This window comes from Saccopteryx leptura, chromosome 5 (assembly GCF_036850995.1).
Source record: "Saccopteryx leptura isolate mSacLep1 chromosome 5, mSacLep1_pri_phased_curated, whole genome shotgun sequence".
NCBI lineage: Eukaryota > Metazoa > Chordata > Mammalia > Chiroptera > Emballonuridae > Saccopteryx > Saccopteryx leptura.
In genome coordinates this window covers 138,089,371-138,109,528 of record NC_089507.1, presented here as the reverse complement: position 1 = coordinate 138,109,528, position 20,158 = coordinate 138,089,371, and the positions used below count along the sequence as shown (strand labels likewise).

The 20,158-nt window shown below is 46.9% G+C and overlaps 1 long non-coding RNA gene across 1 annotated transcript in view; it reads right to left on the bottom strand.

Annotated features, from left to right (window-relative positions):
• LOC136405788 (uncharacterized) overlaps window positions 1-13,306 on the bottom strand; it is an 87,615-nt gene extending 74,309 nt beyond the window's left edge. The window contains exons 1-2 of the long non-coding RNA XR_010751572.1: window positions 13,264-13,306; window positions 4,234-4,432 (exon numbers count right to left, since the gene is read on the bottom strand). This is a non-coding gene — a long non-coding RNA (uncharacterized lncRNA). The remainder of the gene's footprint in view (window positions 1-4,233; window positions 4,433-13,263) is intronic.
• Between the last annotated feature and the right edge of the window lie 6,852 nt (window positions 13,307-20,158).

Genomic DNA, 20,158 nt, shown 5'->3' with positions numbered 1-20,158 from the left:
ACTTTCCGCTCCTTGGTGTTTGTTACAGTCTGAGATACTACAGCATATTTGGTGAGGTGAACAGAGACCTCTATTCTCAGTTTCACAAAAATCCTTTTCTTTTTCCTGCTAAAAGAACTGGTCAACAAACATCCATCCCATAATCCCAGTCCCCAAAGACTCCTCTCTGGTTCCTTGGCAGTTGCCACAAAAAAAAGGCACACATCTCACACCTTTACTCCTGGCTGCATCTAGTCCCAGGCTACTCCAAGTATGGTTCCTTAATCTCTAGCAAAGGGAGTGTTGTAGTATCCCGAACTTACAGAATGAGAATCTGCATTTTAGCAAAATCCCAGGTTATTTATATGCACTAAATGTTGACAAATTCCTATTTTTAATTATTTATATCTGAAAACATGGATATGGAGAAATTCTACCAGGTACTAAATTTAACTCCTCATATTGGAATGCCAAAATCCACTAAATAATTTTTGTCAGCTGTTTTAACTCCTCCGTGACTTTTTAAGTTATTAGTGACAATCAGGCCACTTAGTTTTGATCTCACATAATTTCAATCTTCCCATGCCACCAGTAAAATTTTGAAATGATGTAGAAATTCTGATTCCAAAAGAATGACAGTTTTCGGGGTGCTGTTACATGGGAGTAACAGGAAATATTATGTACACTGTACTATATATTTTATACACTAGGATAGGCCACAGTATATCAGAGATAACCAAAAAGTTTGTGAAATAAAGGAGTCTGGGGAAACCCATAACAACACACTGGGTCTTGACAAGCACACACCTCAGAAAACTCAATCCAGGATTTGAGGTCCAGCAGACAATTGAGTAAGGTCCCAACTGATGGGCTCAACACCTCAGCACACTTTGCAGGCTCTACGACTAAGTGAATTGCTTCATACTGATGCTTTTATTGCCTCATTTGAAAAGCAGGGTTATTATATGAGAGTTAAATAAGATGCTACATGTTAAGCACTTAGCATAGTGCCTGGCACAAAATAAAGGCTTGACATATATCAAAAACCATGGCAGAAACACATGTTCTCTGTAGGCCTCGGTTTTCTCATTCATTATATAAATACTACTAAGCAGCTACAATCTGCTAAACTCCATGCTAGGCACTTGGGATCCAGTGATAGTTAAAACTTGGTCCCTTTAGTTTAAAAGCAACAAGTCATGTGGAGAAGCCAAATAATGACTAGGTGCTACAACAAAGAAAAACATCTAGAGCAGCACAGTGAGATGAGGAACTCTGGAGACCCCAGATACTAAAAGGCTAATACCAACTATTTGTAATTTATTTATTATTATTTTTCCCCAAAGATAGAAGTGGGAAGATAGTCAGACTCCACACATGGACCCGACCAGGATCCAATCAACATGCCCACCAGGGGGCAATGCCCTGACCATATAGGGCATTGCTCTGTTGCAACAGGAGCCATTCTAGCTCCTGAGGGGGAGGCCATGGAGCCATCCTCAGCACTCAGGGCCAACTTTGCTCCAATGGAGCTTTGGCTGCAGAAGGGGAAGACAGAGATAAAGAGGAAGGAGCAGGTAAGTTTGAAGAAGTAGATGGGAGCCTCTTCTGTGTTTCCTAGCCGTGAATTGAACCCAGGACTTCCACACACTGGGCCAACACTCTACTGCTGAGCAAACCAGCCAAGTCCACCACCTGTTTGTAATTTAAAGTGAAAACTGCAATTGTAAAAATAGTAGGAGACAGATAAAAATAGCATCTTTCTAAATTTTCTGATGACAACATTCTAGATAATTGAGGCTGTTTCTCCTGTTTTTGTGTTTAAGCCTTACTGATTCCATTAAAGCTGGTTCACATGACCAAGTAAAAAAAAACTCGGGTATAGAAGAGCTCATTGGCATCCACTATTGCTTCAGTATGTCCAAGCTTTGGAAAAAAGACTCAGAAATAAAGGGAATACAGGGAAGAGAGCTGTGAAGCAGAAAACCAGTAGGTTGTATAGGCAGACCTCATTTTATTGTGTGTAGCTTCATTGTGCTTCATAGATGTTGCCCTATTTTTTTTTCTTTCTTTTAAAACTGAAGGCAAAAACCCTTCCACTACTAAATTTTGATTACAACTCACTCTACTGCATGGTTGGTCTGGAACCAAACCAGCAAACTATCCAAGGTTTGCCTCTGATTATTTCTAAAGTCTGGGGCTATATATCTTTACATTTGTTCATTCACTCATTCAATGTAACCACATCACATCATTTGGATAGATTAGAAAATGATCTTTGTTTTTGAGGCATAAGGGAGATTGCAACCCCCAAATAATTTTACTCTCACCATCACAACTCACTTTTCTGTGCACTAAGCATCTGCTAGGGCCTGAACTTTCAATCACTACAGCCACAAAAGCTTGGCAACCTTTGCAAAAGCCCTTTCTTCCTACTTGGTGAACTGCTATACATCACTCAAAGCCCATTTTTAGGCTTTGCCTTTCTGAAATCTTCTCTGTGCCCGCAGGAGAGGCTGTACCCCATCAAAATGCCTTCTTTGATATTCTTCTATTCTGTGAATGTTTCCCATTTAAACTGTCAGGTCCCTTAAGGGACTGCGGGGTTTGCATCCTCAGCACTCAGCGCAAGGTCCTGCACTGGGTAGGCCAAATGGCATCATTTTTACAGATGACAAAAAGGAAGCCTCCTCCAGATGGACTGAGGAGCTCAGGAACAAACAGGTCTCCCCGGTTGTGCAAACCTGGAGCTGGGTCCATTGTTCTTTGCATCCAGCGCCCCTGGAACCTACACCAACTTGGCTTGGATATCAGAGAGCGAAGGCTGAGTTTTCTCCAAGGTTCAGGGAAGGATGGCGAGAACCCACTTTCCGCTGGCTAGGCCTCAGGGGCACCCCTGTGCCAAGACAGCTTGGAGGTGGGTGGAAACACCAGCAGCACCGGACAGAGGAGCAGTACATGCGTGAAAACACGCAAAAGCACAGATACACACACGCACTCTCAGAAACGTACATGGAAGCGGCAACAAGACAAGCAGTGACAAACCCTCCTTAAGCCTAAGAGAGGTGCGTGGCTCAACAGGAAATACTGGCCATCTTCGCAGTCACATGTTCGCGGAGGCTCTTGGTCTGTTCTGCCCTTTAGACCCTGCCCAGGTCTCCCGCACTTGGAGGGCAAAGGAGCACCAGCAGAGTCCTGTCGTTGCATTCTGCAGCCACCATGTTGGCTACCAGGTGGGGACGGTGTGGGGTGGGCACAGGGCGGGGGTACAAAAAGGCGCGGGGAAGGACAGAGTGAATGACACAGGGTGTGGAGGACAGGGCAGAGCAGAAGGTATAACACGAGACGGCACGAGAGCGACACAGGGTGGGGCAGACTGTGAGGGGTGATTATGGTGTGGGGAGAGATAGTGAGGCTCGGTGAGAAGCTGGGATGGAGTGGGGTGGGGGCAGGTCAGGATGGGGTGGTGAGGCACATGGACACAAGGTGAAGGAGAGGGAATAGGGATTGGAGAGGAGCCGAGAGTTTCTTAAAGCAGACTTTCTGCAATATGCAGCGGGGCGCAGAGAGTAGAAAAGACAAGGAGGGGCGGCGGCAGCGTAGTGCAGAGTGAATCCACTCCACATGTTAGAAAGAAGTGTTCAGAGAAGAGCCTGCCCTTGCCCTTTTTGTGAAAGGAAATTTTGTTCATGTCTCATGGTCATTGTGATGAAAGAAACAGCATTTGTCACCTCAGTGAAATTTGAGTTTAGAAAGAGGAAATCCTTGATTGGAAAGAAGATATTATTTTAAAAAACACAGAAAAGGCCTGACCTGTGGTGGCGCAGTGGATAAAGTGTCGATCTGGGAACACTGTGGTCGCCGGTTCAGAGCCCTGCACTTGTCTGGTCAAAGCATATATGGGAGTTGATGCTTCCTGCTCCTCTCTCTTTCTCTCTCTCTCTCTCTCTCTCTCCCCCTCCCTCCCTCTTCTCTAAAATGAAAAAAAAAACAAAAAACAAAAAACAAAAATTAAAAAAAAAACACACAAAAATGTACGTGTCATGGATTTGGATGTGAAGTGTCTGCCGGCACCCTGTCTGTGAGGGCGCACAGTGTGCACATAAAGACATAAATTTGTCATGTCACAGGAGTTGCTCGTTGGTGTTCTTAGGACCTGTTCTTAGTCTGAGTTGCACGATATAGCTCTTTGGGATCGAGGATGAATGTGTACTAGACTCTGAAAAAGCCTTGCATGTCAATGAGGGCCCATACCTTCTGTTATGGAGCTATGGAGTCTTCAGGTAGGTCGTTCACTTTTGTTTGGAGGGGAATGGCGCCCTTCAGGGAGTCTTCAGTCGTAGGCCTATGGGGGATGCATTTACACTGGTCTGAGTGGGGCTGCGGTTCCCGTCGGCATCATAGATCATTCTTGAAAATTTCGCAGTGAGTCTGGGTGGTGTTCAGGGTGTTCCTGTGGGGGGAGAGAAGCGAGGAAGGGTTTCAGTCCAGGGAGGTCCTGGGGGAGTCTGTGGGGATCACCATGGCTGAGTGGGGGAGTCACAAGGAAGGAAACTGAATGACCGGTACTGGAGAGAGCCCAGAGGGTGGTGCCCGCTGCTGCCCTGGGTGTGAGTCCTGCAAAGGGGAAGGTGGGAGGGAGGAAAGGAGAGGCATCTGCAAAGTCCATGAATGTTCCCGAAAGGGGAGGAGCAGTATGTTGCTGTGAGGAAGGTTATGAAGGGTCTGGGTCATGAAGCAGCTCCAAGGGTGAAGTCTCATAGAATATTAAAATGAGGTGGCCCAGGGGATAGCTGTTCTCAGCTGGTTGCTCCAGTGTATGTCTCAAGTCAGTATTTTTAGTTTTCTGCCCTTGACCATAACCACAAAGTGACTCTTTGAAAATTTGCTGTTGATGTATTTGCAGTTCAGTGCTACTTCCATGCTCCTCCTGCAGCCATGGCTCAATTGGAGTGAGTTGGTCCCAGGTGCTGATGGTGGTTCCATGATGTCCACCTCAGGTACTAAGGAGAGTTTGGTTGCTAAGCAACATAGCAACGCTCCAGATGGTCAAAATATCGCCCCCTAGTGGGCTTGCCGGGTAGATCCCACATACAAGAGTTGGTCTCTCTGCCTTCTTTCCTCTCACTAAATAAAAAAAAAGAAAGAAAGAAACAGCAGAGAGCCTTTGCCAAGTAGCTCAGGTGGTTAGGAACATCCACCGGAAACACCAAGGTTGTGGATTTGATACCCAGTCAGGGCATAATCAATGAGTCCATGGCTGAGTGGAATAACAAATTAATGTTCATCTTCCCACTCCCTTCTCTCTCCTTTCTTCTCTCAGTCTCTCAAATCAATAAAAATTAAACCCTGGCCAGATAGCTTTGTTGGTTAGAGAATCGTCCTGGACCACGGAGGATGTTGGTTTGATTCCTTAGTTAGGGCACATACAGGAACATCTTGATGTTTCTTTCTCTCTCTGACTCTCTCTCAAAAACAACAACAAAGACAGCAGGGAGAACTCATTGTAAACCAAAGACCGTAGCCAGTTTCCTACTGTAAAACTCGGGGATTAAAAGGAGTTAGGTATTGCCCTGTCTTCGCAGAAGGAAATCAGTCCACGAGGTAGCTCCATGCAGAAATCTTAGCAGATGGGGCTGAGGAACTGGTTCCACCCACCCTGCCCTGCAACCCACTGTGCACTGGTCTGGGGGCTGGTCTGGGGGAAAAAGCTGGCTTGAGGGTGTAGGACTGGCTCCAGGCACTGCCCTTTCGCCAGAGGGGCCACCGGCCTGTGCAGGAGACACAGGGCATCCCCACAAGTGCCGGGCGAGAAAGGGAGGGAAAGAGAGGGTGGACCTCTGCTGTTCCAGACCGTGGACCTCTGCTGTTCCAGACAGGCCACTAAAAGGAGGCAGCTTCTGGCGTCCTGATTTAAAACATTCTCAACTACGGAGGGCAATTGGATCCACTTGAAGCCTCCTGAAGGTCAGTCAGGCCAGAGGCCAGGTTAACCCTCTAGGGCAATGAGGGGAAGGGCAAGGGCGGGGCCATGGAGAAGGAGCCCCACAGGTAGGGCAGGCTGAGAGCCATCTCTGAAGAAGGAGCCTCTGGAATAGGTGGGGCCTGGCAGATGAGGGGCGGGGTCGTGGCAGCCCACCTGATAGGGCAGAGTGAAGGAGATCACTGGGTGCAGAGCCTTGGGAGATGAGGCTTGGCATGGATTAGGTTTAGGGTTGGTTTAGGGTTAGGATGAGGGTGAGTGTGAGGGTTAGGGTTAGGGTAGGGTTAAGATAGGGTTAGGGTTAGGGTTATGAAGAATTGTTGCTTCTTATCTCTCCCAAGCCTGTTTGTTCCTCTCTCTTTCTCAAAAAAGGGAAGGGAAAATGTTCACCCTGAACTCATTTAAAACTATTATATATTGATTTTTTTCTATCACTTTTTTTATTATCTCCTCAAATTTACTTTCCGCTCCTTGGTGTTTGCTGCATTCTGAGATATGACAGCATTTTATTCAGTACCTGCATATTTGGTGAGGTGAACAGAGAACTCTAATCTCAGTTTTAAAAAATCCTTTTTTTTTCCTGCTAAAAGAACTGGTCAACAAACCCCCACCCCATAATCCCATTCCCCAGCGACTCCTCTCTGATTGGCAGTTGCCACAGAAAAAAGGCCCACATCTCACACCTCCAATACAGGCTGTGTCTATTTTCAGTCTACTCTAAGTACAGTTTCTTAATCACTAGCAAAAGGAGTGTTGTAGTATCCCGGACTTACAGAATGAGAATCTGCATTTTAGCAAAATCCCAGGTTATTTATATGCACTAAATGTTGACAGGTCCCTATTTTTAATTATTTATATCTGAAAATATGGATATGTAGAAATTCTACCAGTTACTAAATTTAACTGTTCATATTGGAAAGCCAAAATCCACTAAATGCTTTTTGTCAGCTGTTTAAACTCATCCGTGACTTTTAAAGTTATTAGTGACAATCAGGCCACTTAGTTTTGATCTCCCAGGATCCCAAACTTCCCCTGCCACCAGTAAAATTTTGAAATGATGTAGAAATTCTGATTCCAAAAGGTGGCAGTTTTCGGGGTGCTGTTAGATGGGAATAACAGGAAATATGATGCACACTGTACTATACATTTTATACACTAGGATAGGCCACAGTATATCAGAGATAACCAAACAGTTTGTGAAAGGAGGGGGTCTAGGGAGAACCATGACAACACAGTGGATCTTGATGAGCACACACCCCAGAAACCTAATCCAGGATTGGAGGTCCAGTAGACAATTGAGTAAGGTCCCAACTGATGGGCTCAACACCTCAGCACAATTTGCAGGCTCTATACCTTAGTGAATTGCTTCATACTAATGCATTTATTTTCTCATTTGAAAAGCAGGGTTATTATATGAGAGTTAAATGAAATGCTAAATGTTAAGCACTTAGCATAGTGCCTGGCAAAAATTAAGGCTTGACATAAGTCAAAAACCATGGTGGAAACACGTATTCCCTGTGGACCTCAGTTTCCTGATTCATACTATAAATATAACTAAGCACCTACTATCTGTTAAGCTTCATGCCAGGCACTGGGGATCCATTGATAGTTAAAACTCAGTTCCTTTTGCTTAAAAGCAACAAGTCAGGTGGAGAAGCCAAATAATGACTAGGTGCTACAACAGAGAAAAACTTCTAGAGCAGCACAGTGAGATGAGGAATTCTGGAGACCCCAGATGCTAAAAGGCTAATACCAACTGTTACTAATTTATTTTTTATTATTTCTCACTGAAAGATAAAATCGGGAAGGCAGTCAGACTCCACACATGCACTCGACCGGGATCCACCAAACATGCTTACCAGGAAGCAATGCTCTGCCCATTTGGGGTGTTGCTCTGTTGCAACAGGAGCCATTCTAGCGCCTGAGGGGGATGCCATAGAGCCCTCCTCAGCACTCGAGGACAACTTTGCTCCAATAAAGCTTTGGCTGCAGGAGGGGAAGACAGAGATGGAGAAAAAGAAGCGGGGGAAGGTTGAAGAAGCTGATGGGTGTCTCTTCTGTGTGTCCTAGCCGTGAATTGAACCCAGGACTTCCACACACTGGGCTGACACTCTAGCGCTGAGCCAACCAGCCAAGTCCACCACCTGTTTGTAATTTAAAGTGAAAACAGCAATGGTAAAAATAGTAGAAGACAGAGATGAAAATAGCATCTTCCTAAATTTTCTGATTACAACGTTCTAGTTAATTGAGGCTGTTTCTCCTGTTTTTTTTTTTTGTTTAAGCCTTAATGATTCCATAAAAGCTGGTTCACACGACCAAGTCAAAGAAAACTCGGGTCTAGAAGAGCTCATCGGCATCAACTCTTCCTTCAGTGTGTCTAAGCTTTGGAAGGAAGACACAGAAATAAAGGGAATATGGGGAAGACAGCTGTGAAGCAGAAAACTATAAGGTGGTATAGGCAGACCTCATTTTATTGTGTGTAGCTTCATTGTGCTTCATAGATGTTGCGCTATTTTTTTTCTTTCTTTTAAAACTGAAAACAAAAATCCTCCTCTAGAAAGTTTTGATTATAGCTCACTCTCAGTCTATTGCATGTTGCTCTGGAAACAAAGAAGCAAACAATCCAAGGTTTGCCTCTGATTATTTCTAAGGTCTGGGGCTATATATTCTTACACTTGTTCATTCACTCATTCAATGTAACCACATCACATCATTTGGAAAGATCAGAAAGTTATCTTCCTTTCTGAGGCATAAGGGAAATCTCAACCCCCAAATAATTCCACTATCACCATCACAACTCACTTTTCAGTGCACTCAGCACCTGCTAGGGCATGAAGTTCCAAACACTACAGCCACAAAAACTTGGTAACCTTCGCAAAAGCCCTTCCCTCCTACTTGATGAACTCCTCCTATACATCACTCAAAGCCCACTTTTAGGCTTTGCCTCTATGAACTCTTCCCTGTGCCCATAGCAGGGGCTGTACCCCATCAAAATGCCTTTTTTAGATATTCCTCTAGTCTATGAATGTTCCCCATTTAAACTGTCAGTTCCGTTAAGAGACTGCGGGTTTTGTATCCCCAGCACTCAGCGCGGGGTCCTGAACAGGGTATTCTGAATAGTAGCATTTTCACAGATGACAAAAAGCAAGCCTCCTCCAGATAGACTGAGGAGCTCAGGAACAAACAGGTCTTCCTGGTTGTGCAGACACAGAGCAGGGTAGATCGTTTTTTGCTTCCAGAGCCCCTGGAACCTACACCAACTCGAATGGGAAAGTGAAGAGCAGAGCCTTAGTTTTCTCCAAGGCTCGGGAAATGATGGTGAGGACCCAGATTCCGCTGGCACGGCCTCAGGGGCACCTCTGGCGAAGACAGCCTGAAGATGGGTGGAAATACCAGCACCACCTAACAGAGGAGCAGTGCAAGTGCACAAACACGCAAACACAAACACGCACACACGCGCGCGCACTCTCAGAAATGCACACGGAGGCGGCAACAAGACAGGTAGTCACAAGCTCTCCTTGAGCCCAAGAGCCTCACGCAGCTCAATAGGGAAAACTGGCCATCTTTGCAGTCGCATGACCGCTGAGACGCTGGGTCCTTTCCGCCCTTTATACCCCGCCTGCCTGCTTTGGGAGGGCCGAGGAGCGACTGCAGAGCCCTGCTGGCGGCTTCCACAGCTGCCATGATGGCTACCGGGCGAGGACCTTGCAGAGCAGGCACAGGGCAGGGGCACAAAGAGGCGTGGAGTGGGGCGGAAAAAATGACGCGGGGCGTGGCAGACAGGGCGGAGCAGAAGAAGCGGGGCGGGTTGGCGCGAGGACGACATGGGCTGGGACAGACAGCGAGGGGGGATTATGGCCAGGGGAAGGATTGTTAAACGCGAGGAAAAGGGGGTATGGTGTAAGGTGGCGGCAGGGCAGGACAGGGTGGCGAGGATCGCGGCAACAAGGTGAAGGAGAGGGAACAGGGATTAGAGAGTGAGCCAAGTGTTTCTTATAGCAGACATTTTATGATGTGCAGTGGGGCATGGGGAAGGGAAGAGACAGCGAGAAGCGGGGGAGGCGATAGGCATGGGCAGCACAAGGTGGAGCAGATCCGCTATGCATGTTAGAAAGACGTGTTCAGAAAAGAGCCCGCTCGTGCCCTTTCTGTGAAAGAAAATTTTGTTCATGTCTCATGGTCGTTGTGATGAAAGAAACAGCATTTGTCACCTCAGTGAAATTTGAGTTTAAGAAGAGGGAATCCTTGATTGGGAAAGAGATATTATTAAAAAAAAAAAAAGAAAGAAAGAAAAAGGCCTGACCTGCGGTGGCGCAGTGGATAAAGCGTCGACCTGGGAACACTGAGGTCGCCGGTTCAGAGCTCTGCACTTGTCTGGTCAAGGCATATATGGAAGTTGATGCTTCCTGCTCCTATTTACTCTCTCTCTCTCTCTCTTCCTTTCTCCCTCCTGGTGCAAGTCCTTCACCTCAAGCCAGCTCTTGCCCCCAGACCAGCCCCCAGACCAGCGCTCACTGGGCTGAAGGGCAGGGTGGGTGGGACCAGCTCCCCTGCCCCATCAGTTGAGATTTCAGCATGGAGCTACCTCCTGGACTGATTTCCTTCTGAGAAGACAGGCCAATACCTAACTTCTTTTAATCCCTGAGTTTTACAGTAGGAATCTGGCCATGGTCTTTGGTTTACAATTAGTTCTCTCCCCTGTCTTTGTTGTTGTTTTTGAGAGAGAGGCAGAGAGAGACAGAAACAAAGATGTTCCTGTATGTGTCCTAACCAAAAAATCAAACCGACAACCTCCGTGGTCCAGGACGATGCTCTAACCAATGAAGCTATCTGGCCAGGGCTTAATTTTTATTGATTTTTAGAAATACAGAGAGAAGAAAGGAGAGAGAAGGGAGTGGGAAGGGAAACATTTATTTGTTGTTCCACTCAGCCGTAAACTCATTGGTTATGCCCTGAATGGGGATCAAATCCACAACCTTGGTGTTTCTGGTGGATGTTCCCAACCTCCTGAGCAAACTGGCAAAGGCTCTCTGCTGTTTCTTTTTTTTATTATTTAGTGAGAGGAAGGGAGCCAAAGAAACAAATTCCCATATGCGGGGATCCACCGGCAAGCCCACCAGCGGGCGATGTACTGATCATCTGGGATGTTGCTCCATTGCTTAGCAACCAAGCTCTTCTTAGCAACTGAGGCAGACATCATGGAGCCACCCTCAGCACCTGGGACCAACTCGCTCCAATTGAGCCATGGCTGCAGGAGAAACATGGAGGTAACACTGCACTGCAAATACAGCAACAGCAAACCTTCAAAGAGTCACTGTACAGTTATAGCCATGGGCAGCAAACTAAGGATAATGTCTTTACACACACACTGGAGAAAACAGCTGAGAACAGCTTTCCCCTGGGCCACCTCATTTTAATATTCTATGAGACTCCGCCCTTGTAGCCACCCCATGACCAGACCATACATAACCTTCCTCACTCTGACACACTGCACTTCTTTTCCTGGGAACATTCACAGACTTTGCAGATGCCTCTCCTTTCCTCCCTCCCCACCTTCCCCTCCTCAGCCTATTCCTTTCCACAGGATCCACATCTAGGGTAGCAGCCTGCACCACGCTCTGGGCTCTCTTTTGCACCAGTCTCCCAGATCCCTTTCCTACTACTTTCCTACTCAGCCACGGTGGCACCCACAGACTCTCCAGGGAACTCCCTCAACCAAAACCCTTCCTTGAGTCTCTCCCCCCACAGGAACACCCTGGACACCGCCCAGACTCACCGCAAATTTTCCTCAACAGGTCTACGATGCCGGCGGGAACCGCGGGCTCCACTCAGACCAGTGGGAACGCATCCGTCATGAGCCTACGACTGAAGACTCACTGAGAGGGCACCATTTCCCCCAAATGAAAGTGAACCACCTACCTGAAGACTCCATAGCTTCATAAGGAAAGGTTATGAGCGCCCCTTTACATGTAAGTTTTTTTCAGAATCTAGTACACACACATCTTCGTTCCCACAGAGCTATGTCACAAAACTCAGACTAAAAACCAGTTGTAAGAATACAAATGGGTACCTCCTGCGACATGACAAATTTATGTCTTCATGTGCACAATGTGCACCCTCACAGACAGGGTGCCGGCAGACACTTCGCATCCAAATCCATGACACATAATTTTTTGTGTTTCCCTTATTTTTGTTTTTTGGTTGTTTTTTTTTTTTATTTTAGAGAGGAGTGAGGGTGACAGACAAAGAGAGGGAGAGAGAGAGAGGAAAGAGGAGCAGGAAGCATCAACTTCCATATATGCCTTGACCAGACAAGTGCAAGTCTCTGAACCGGCGACATCAGTGTTCCTGGTGCGACGCTTTATCCACTGCGCCACAACAGGTTAGGCCTTTTTTGTGTGTTTTTTTAAATAATATCTCTTTCCCAATCAAGATTTCCCTCTTTTTAAACTCAAATTTCACTGAGGTGACAAATGCTGTTTTTTCCATCACAACGACCATGAGACATGAACAAAATTTTCTTTCACAGAAAGGGCAGGAGCAGGCTCTTTGCTGAATAATTCTTTCTACTTGCAGAGGGGATCAGCTCTGCCATACACTGTCCCTGCCCCTTGCCATCCCTGCCCCTTGCTGTCTTGCCACTCCCTGCGCCCCGCTACACATCACAGAAAGTCTGCCATAAGAAACCCTTGGCTCCCTTTCCAATCCCTATTTCCTCTCCTTCACCTTGTGTCCGCACACCTCGCAGCCCTTTTATCCGGCCCCCACCCCATGCCATTCACGCTCCTTCCAGTGTTTCACTATTCCTCCCAGCGCCATAATCTCCCCTCGCCCTCTATCCCACCCCATGTCGTCCTCGCGCCATCCTGCCCCGCTCATTCCGCTCCGCCCTATCTGCCAAGCTCAGAGTCATTCACTTCGCCCCGCCCCACGCCTCTTCATGTCCCTGCCCTGTACCCGCGGCGCACTGTCCCCGCCCGGTAGACATCATGGTGGCTACAGAAGCCACCGCCTGGGCGCTGCTGGTGCTCCTTGGCCCTCCTACTGTGGGTGGCCTATGCCAAGTGTAAAGGGCTTAAAGGACTCAGCTCCTCAGTGGTCATGTGACTGAGAAGATGGCCAGTTTTTCCTTTGAGATGCAAGCCGCTCTTGGGCTTGGGGAGGGTTTGTGCTGCCTGTCTTGTGGCCGCCTCCGTGTGCGTTTCTGTGAGTGCGTGTGTGTGTGTTTGTGTGTGTGTGTGTTTGCATGTTTGTGCACGTGCACTACTCCTATCTTGGGTTCTGCTGGTCTTTCCACTCACCTCCACGCTGTCTTGGCCCAGAGGTGCCACTGAGGTAGTGCCGGCAAAATCTGGGTTCTCGCCATCATTTCCCGAACCTTGGAGAAAACTCAGGCTCCACTCTCCGCTTTCCCAGCTGAGTTGGTGCAGGTTCCAGGGCCGCTGGATGCAAAGAATAAAAAACCCAGCTCCAGATCCACACAACCGAGGAGCCCTGTTTGTTCATGAGCTCCTCAGTCCATCTAAAGGAGGCTTGCTTTTTGTCACTTGTGAAAACGCTGCCGTTTGGCCTAACCTACAGGAACCCATGATGAGTGCTGGAGATGCATAACCCGCACTAGGTCATGTGAAACAGCTTTTATGGAATCATTAAGGCTTAAACACAAAAACAGGAGAACCAGACTCAATTATATAAAATGTTGTCATCAGAAAATTCAGAAAGATGCTATTTTCATCTCTGTTTCCTACTATTTTTACCATTGCTGTTTTCACATTAAATTACAAACAGGTGGTGGCCTTGGTTGTTTGGCTCAGTGGTAGAGTGGCAGCCCAGTGTGTGGAAGTCCTGGGTTCAATTCCCGACTAGGACACACAGAGGAGTCACCTATCTGCTTCTTAAACCTCCCCCCTCTTCTTCCTTTCTATCTCTCTCTTTTCCTCATGCAGCCAAAGCTCCATTGCAGTAAAGTGGGAACCAGGCACTGAGAAGGGATCCATGGCCTCTGCCTCAGGTGCTAGAATGGCTCCTGTTTCAACAGAGAAACACCCCAGATGGGCAGAGCATTGCCCCATGGTGGGCATGTTGGGTGGATCCCGGTCAGGTGCATGTGTGGAGTCTGACTGCCTTCCCAGTTCTAACTTTGAGGAAAAAAATAATAATAAATAAATTACAAACATGTGGTAATAGCCTTTTAGCATCTGGGGTCTCCAGAGTTCCTCATCTCACTGTGCTGCTCTAGATGTTTTTCTCTGTTGTAGCACCTAGTCATTATTTGGCTTCTCCACATGACTTGTTGCTTTTAAACTAAAGGGACCGACTTTTAACTATCACTGGATCCCCAGTGCCTAGCAGGTAGCTTTGCAGATAGTACATGCTTAATAATATTTATAGAATAAATGAGGAAACTGAGGCCTACAGAGAAAACGTGTTTCCGCCATGGTTTTTGACTTATGTCAAGCCTTTATTTTGTGCCTGGCACTATGCTAAATGCGTTACATGTAGCATCTCTTTTAACTCTCATATAATAATCCTGCTTTTCAAATGAGGCAATAAAAGCATAAGTATAAAGCAGTTCATTTAGTCAGAGACCCTGCAAAGAGTGCTGAGGTGTTCAGCCCATCGGATTTGACCTTATTCAATAGTATGCTAGACCTCCAATCCTGGATTCAAGTTTCTGGGGTGTGTGCTCATCAAGACCCACAGTGTTGTCATGGGTCTCTCAGACTCCCTCCTTTTACAAACTCTTTGGTTATCTCTGATATACTTTGGCCTAGCCTAGGGTATAAAGTATATAGAACAGTGTGCATCATATTTTCTGTTACTCCCATGTAACAGCACACCGAAAACTGCCACTCTTTAAAATCAGAATTTCTACATCATTTCAAAATTTTTCTGGTGGCAGGGGAATTTTGGGATTATGGGAGATCAAAACTATGTGGCCTGATTGGCACTAATAACTTAAAAAGCCACAGATGAGTTAAAACAGCTGACAAAAAGCATTTAGTGGATTTTGGCTTTCCAATATGAGGAGTTATATTTAGTAACTGGTAGAATTTCTACATATCCATATTCTCAGATATAAATAATTAAAAAATAGAGACTCTTCAATATTTTGTGCATATAAATAACCTGGGATTCTGCTAAAATGCAGGTTCTCATTTTGTAAGTCTGGGATACTACAACAATTCCTTTGCTAGAGATTAAGGGACCGTATTTGGAGTAGTAGCCTGGGACTAGATGCAGCTAGGTTTGGAGGTGTGATATGTGGGAATTTCTTCTGTGGCAACTTCCAAGGAACAAGAGAGGAGTCTCTAATGACTGGAATTGTGGGGTGGGGGTTTCTTGACCAGTTCTTTTAGCAGGAAAAATAGAAAGATTTTTTTGATACTGAAACTGGTGGGCTCTGTTCGCCTAACCAAATATGCTGGCACTAAAAAAAAAATGCTGTAGTATCTCAGAGTGCAGCAAACACCAAAAAGCAGAAAGTAAATTTGAGGAGATAATAAAAAAAAGTGATAGAAAAAAACCAAAATATAATGGTTTGACATGAATTCACGGTGAAAATTTTTCCCCTTTTTTTTTTTCGAAAAAGAGAAAGGGAAAAACAGGTTAGAGACATGAGAAGCATCAATTCTTGATAACTCTAACCCTAACATTAACCCTAACCCTAACCCTAAACCTACCCTAACCTTAACTCTAAACCTAACCCTCACCCTCACTCTCACCCTAACTCTACTAACCCTCACTCTCATCCTAATCCTACTAACTCTCACTCTCACTCTCACCCTCACCCTAACCCTCACCATAACCCTAACCCATGCCAAGCCCCACCTCCCAAGGCTCCGCATTCAGTGATCTCTTATACCCTGCCTTTTCAGGCTGGCTGCCATGCCTACGCCCCTCATCTGACAGGCCCCACATTTTTTAGAGGCTCTGTCTTCAGCGATGGCACTCAGCCTGCCCTACCTGTCTGGCTCCTTTTCTTTGGCCCCACCCTTGACTTCCCCTCACTGCCTAAGAAGGCTAACCTGGTCTCTGGCCTGAGTGCCCTTCAGGAGGCTTGAAGTGGCTCCAATCGCCCTCTGCAGTTGAGAATGTTTTAAATCAGGATGCCACAGGCTGCCTCCCCTTAGCGGCAGGTCTAAAACAGCAGAGGTCCACCCACTCTCTCCCTTTCTCCCTCTCCCAGCACTTGCGGGTCGTCCTGTGTCTCCTGCTCAGGCTGGTGGCTCCTCTGGGGAAAGGGCAGTGCCTGGTGTGAGTCCTTCACCCTCATCCCAGCGCTTGCCCCCTGACCAGCCCCAAAACCAGGATGCAGCTGGCTGCAGGGAAGGTAGAGCGGGACCAGATCCCCTACCCCATCAGCTGAGATTTCTGCATGGAGCTACCTCATGGACTGATTTCCTTCTGTGAAGACAGAGCAGTAACTAACTCCTTTTAATTTCCGAGTTCTACAATAGGAAACTGGCTATGGTTTTTGGTTTACAATTAGTTCTCCCTGCTGTCTTTGTTGTAGTTTTTGAGAGAGAGGCAGAGAGAGACAGAAACATCGAGATGTTCCTGTATGTGCCATAACCAAGGAATCAAACTGACAACCTAAATGGTCCAGGCTAATGCTCTAACCAACGAAGCTATATGGCCAGGATTTAATTTTTATTGATTTATAAAGAGACAGAGAGAAGAAAGGAGAAAGAAGGGAGTGGGAAGGGAAATATTCATTTGTTGTTCCCCTCAGCCATGGACTCATTGGTTATGCCCTGAATGAAAATCAAATCCACAACCTTGGTTTTTTTGGTGGATGTCCCTAACCACCTGAGCTTACTGGTAAAGGTTCTTTGCTGTTTTTTTCATTTTTTTTTTTTTTTTTATTTAGTGAGAGGATTTGAGGCAGAGAGACCAACTGCGGTATGTGGGATCCACCCAGCAAGCCCACTAGGGGGTGATATTTTGACCATCTGGGGCTTTGCACCATTGCTTACCAACCGAGATCTTCTTAGCGCCTGAGGAGGACAAAATGGAGCCACCCTAAGCACCCAGGGCCAACTCGCTCCAATTGAGCCATGGCTGCAGGAGAAGCATGGAGGTAGCACTGCACTGCAAATACATCAACAGCAAACCTTCAAAGAGTCAAAATGCGGATATGGCCATGGGCAGCAAACTGAGAATACTGTCTTGACACACACACTGGAGCAACCAGCTGAGAACAGCTTTCCCCTGTGACACCTCATTTCAATATTCTATGAGACTCCACCCTAGGAGCCACCCCATGACCCAGACACTTAAAAAAATCTCCTCACTGAGACACACTGCTCCTCCCCTCCTGGATACATTCACAGGCTTTGCGGATGCCTCTCCTTTTCTCCCTCCCCACATTCCCCTCCGCACTCTTTTCTTTCCCACAGGACCCACAACCAGGGCAGTAACGGGCACCATGCTCCGGCTCTCTCCTGCACCAGTCTCCCAGCTTCTTTCCCTGTGTCTCCCAAACTCAGCCACGGTGGCCTCCACAGACTCCCCCAGGACCTCCCTCAACTGAAACCCTTCCTCGCTTCTCTCCCCCCACTGGAACGCCCTGGACACTGCCCAGACTCACCGCAAAGTTTCCACGATTGGTCTACGATGCCAGCGGGAACTGCAGGCCCCACTCAGACCAGTGGGAATGTATCCCCCTTAGGCCTATGACTGAAGACTCCCTGAAAGGGCACCATTCCCCCCAAACAAATGTGAACGACCTACCTGAAGACTGCATAACTTTATAATGAAAGGTTATGAGCCCCCATTTACATGTAAGGATTTTTCAGAGTCTAGTACACTCTCATCCTCATTCCACAGAGCTATGTCACGCAACTCAGACTAAGAACCGGTTCTAAGAACACCAACAGGCACCTACTGTGACATGACAAATTTATGTCTTCATGTGCACACTGTGCGCCCTCACAGACAGGGTTCCAGCAGACACTATACATCCAAATTCATGACATGTACTTTTTTGTGGTTATTTTGTTTGTTTGTTTTTTGTTTTTGTTTTTTTTTTTTTTTTCATTTTAGAGAAGAGGGAGGAAGAGAGAGAGAGAGAGAAAGGAAAGAGGAGCAGGAAGCATCGACTCCCATTTATGCCTTGACCAGTCAAGTGCAGGGCTCTGAGCTGGCGACCTCAGTGTTCCCAGGTCGACACTTGATCCACTGCACCACCACAGGTCTGGACATTTTTAATAATATCTTTTTCCCAATCAAGGACTCCCTCTTTCTAAACTCAAATTTCACTGAGGTGACAAATGCTGTTTCTTCCACCACAACGACCATGAGACATGAACAAAATTTCCCTTCACAGAAAGGGCACGAGCAGACTCTTTTCTGAACACTTCTTTGTAACATGCGGAGTGGATCCACTCTGCCCTGCGCTGCCCCCTCTCCTCACCGTTTCCGCCTCCTCGCTGTACTTGCCTCACCCTGTACCCCGCTGCACATCTCAGAAAGTCTGCCCTAAGAAACCCTCGGCTCCCTCTCCAATTCCTATTCCGTCTCTTTCACCTTTTGTCGCCGCACCTCACCGCCCTGTCCTGCCCTGCACCTGCCCCACTCCTCTTCCTCCTTCACTATCCCTCCCTGCGCCATAATCACCCCTCGCCATCTGCCAAACCCCATTTAGTCCTCGCGCTGACTCGCCCGGCTCCTTCCACTCCGCCCTGTCCCCCACGCCCCACGTCATTTGCTCCACCAGGCCCCGCACCTCTTTGTGCCCCCGCTCTGAGCCCGCCCCGCAATGTCCTTGCCTGGTAGCCATCATGGCGGTTGCAGAAGCCACTGCCTGGGCTCTGCGGGCGCTCCTCGTCCCTCCAAGTTTGGGTGGCCTGGTTGAGGTCTAAATGGCAGAAAGGACTCAGTGCTTCAGCGGTCATGTGACTGCGAAGATGGCCAGTTTTTCCTGTTGAGCCACGCGCTGCTCTTGGGCTAGGAAAGAATTTGTCCCTGCCTGTCTTGTCGCTGCCTTCAAGTGCGTTTCTGCAAATGCGTGTTTCTGTGTGTGTGTGTGTGTGTGTGTGTATGTGTGTATGTGTTTGTGTGTTTGCGCTCATGCACTGTTCCTCTATTGGGTGCTGCTGGTCTTTACACCCACCTCCAAACTGTCTTGGCCCAGAGGCGCCCCTGAGGCCATGTAGGAGGAATCTGGGTTCTCGCTATCATTTTCTGTACCTTGGAGAAAACTCAGCATCCGATATCCTCTTTCTCAGCTGAGTTGGTGCAGGTTCCAGGGGCGCTGGATGCAAAGAACGATGGACCAAGCTCCGGGTCCACACAACCGGGGAGACCTGTTTGTTCTTGAGCTCCTCAGTCCATCTGGAGGAGGCTTACACTTGGTCATCTGTGAAAACGCTGCTGTTCGGCCTACTCTGTGCAGGACCCCATGCTGAGTGCTGAAGATGCAAAACCTGCAGACTCTTAAGGGAACTGACAGTTTAAATGGGGAACATTCACAGAATAGAAGAATATCTAAAGAAGGTATTTTGATGAAATACAGCCCCTTCTACAGGCACAGAGAAGACTTCAGAGAGGCAGAACCTTAAAGTGGGTTTTGAGTGATGTATAGAAGTTCATCAATTAGGAGGGAAGGGCTCCTGCAAAAGTTGCCAAGCTTTTGTGGCTGTAGTGATTGGAACTTCAGGCCATAGCAGGGGCTGAGTGCACAGAAAGTGAGTTGTGATGGTGATAGTGGAATTATTTGAGGGCTGAGATCTCCCTGATGCCTCAGAAAGGAAGATGATTTTCTGATATTTCCAAATGATGTGATGTGTTTACATTAAATAAGTGAATGACAAAGTGTAAGGATATATAGCTACAGACCTTAGAAATAATCAGAGGCAAACCTTGGATAGTTTACTGGTTTGGTTCCAGACCAACCATGCAATAGATTGAGCTGTAATCAAAACTTACTTTTAAAGGGTTTTTGCCTTCAGTTTTAAAAGAAAACAAAATAGGGCAATTTGTATGAAGCACAATGAAGCTACACTCAATAAAATGAGGTCTACCTATACAAACTTCTGGATTTCTGCTTCACAGCTGTCTTTCCTGTATTCCCTTTATTTCTATGTCTTCCTTCCAAAGCTTGGACACACTAAAACAAGAGTGGATGCCGATGAGCTCTTCTAGACCGGGGTTTTCTTTGACTTGGTCGTGTGAACCACCTTTTAAAAACTC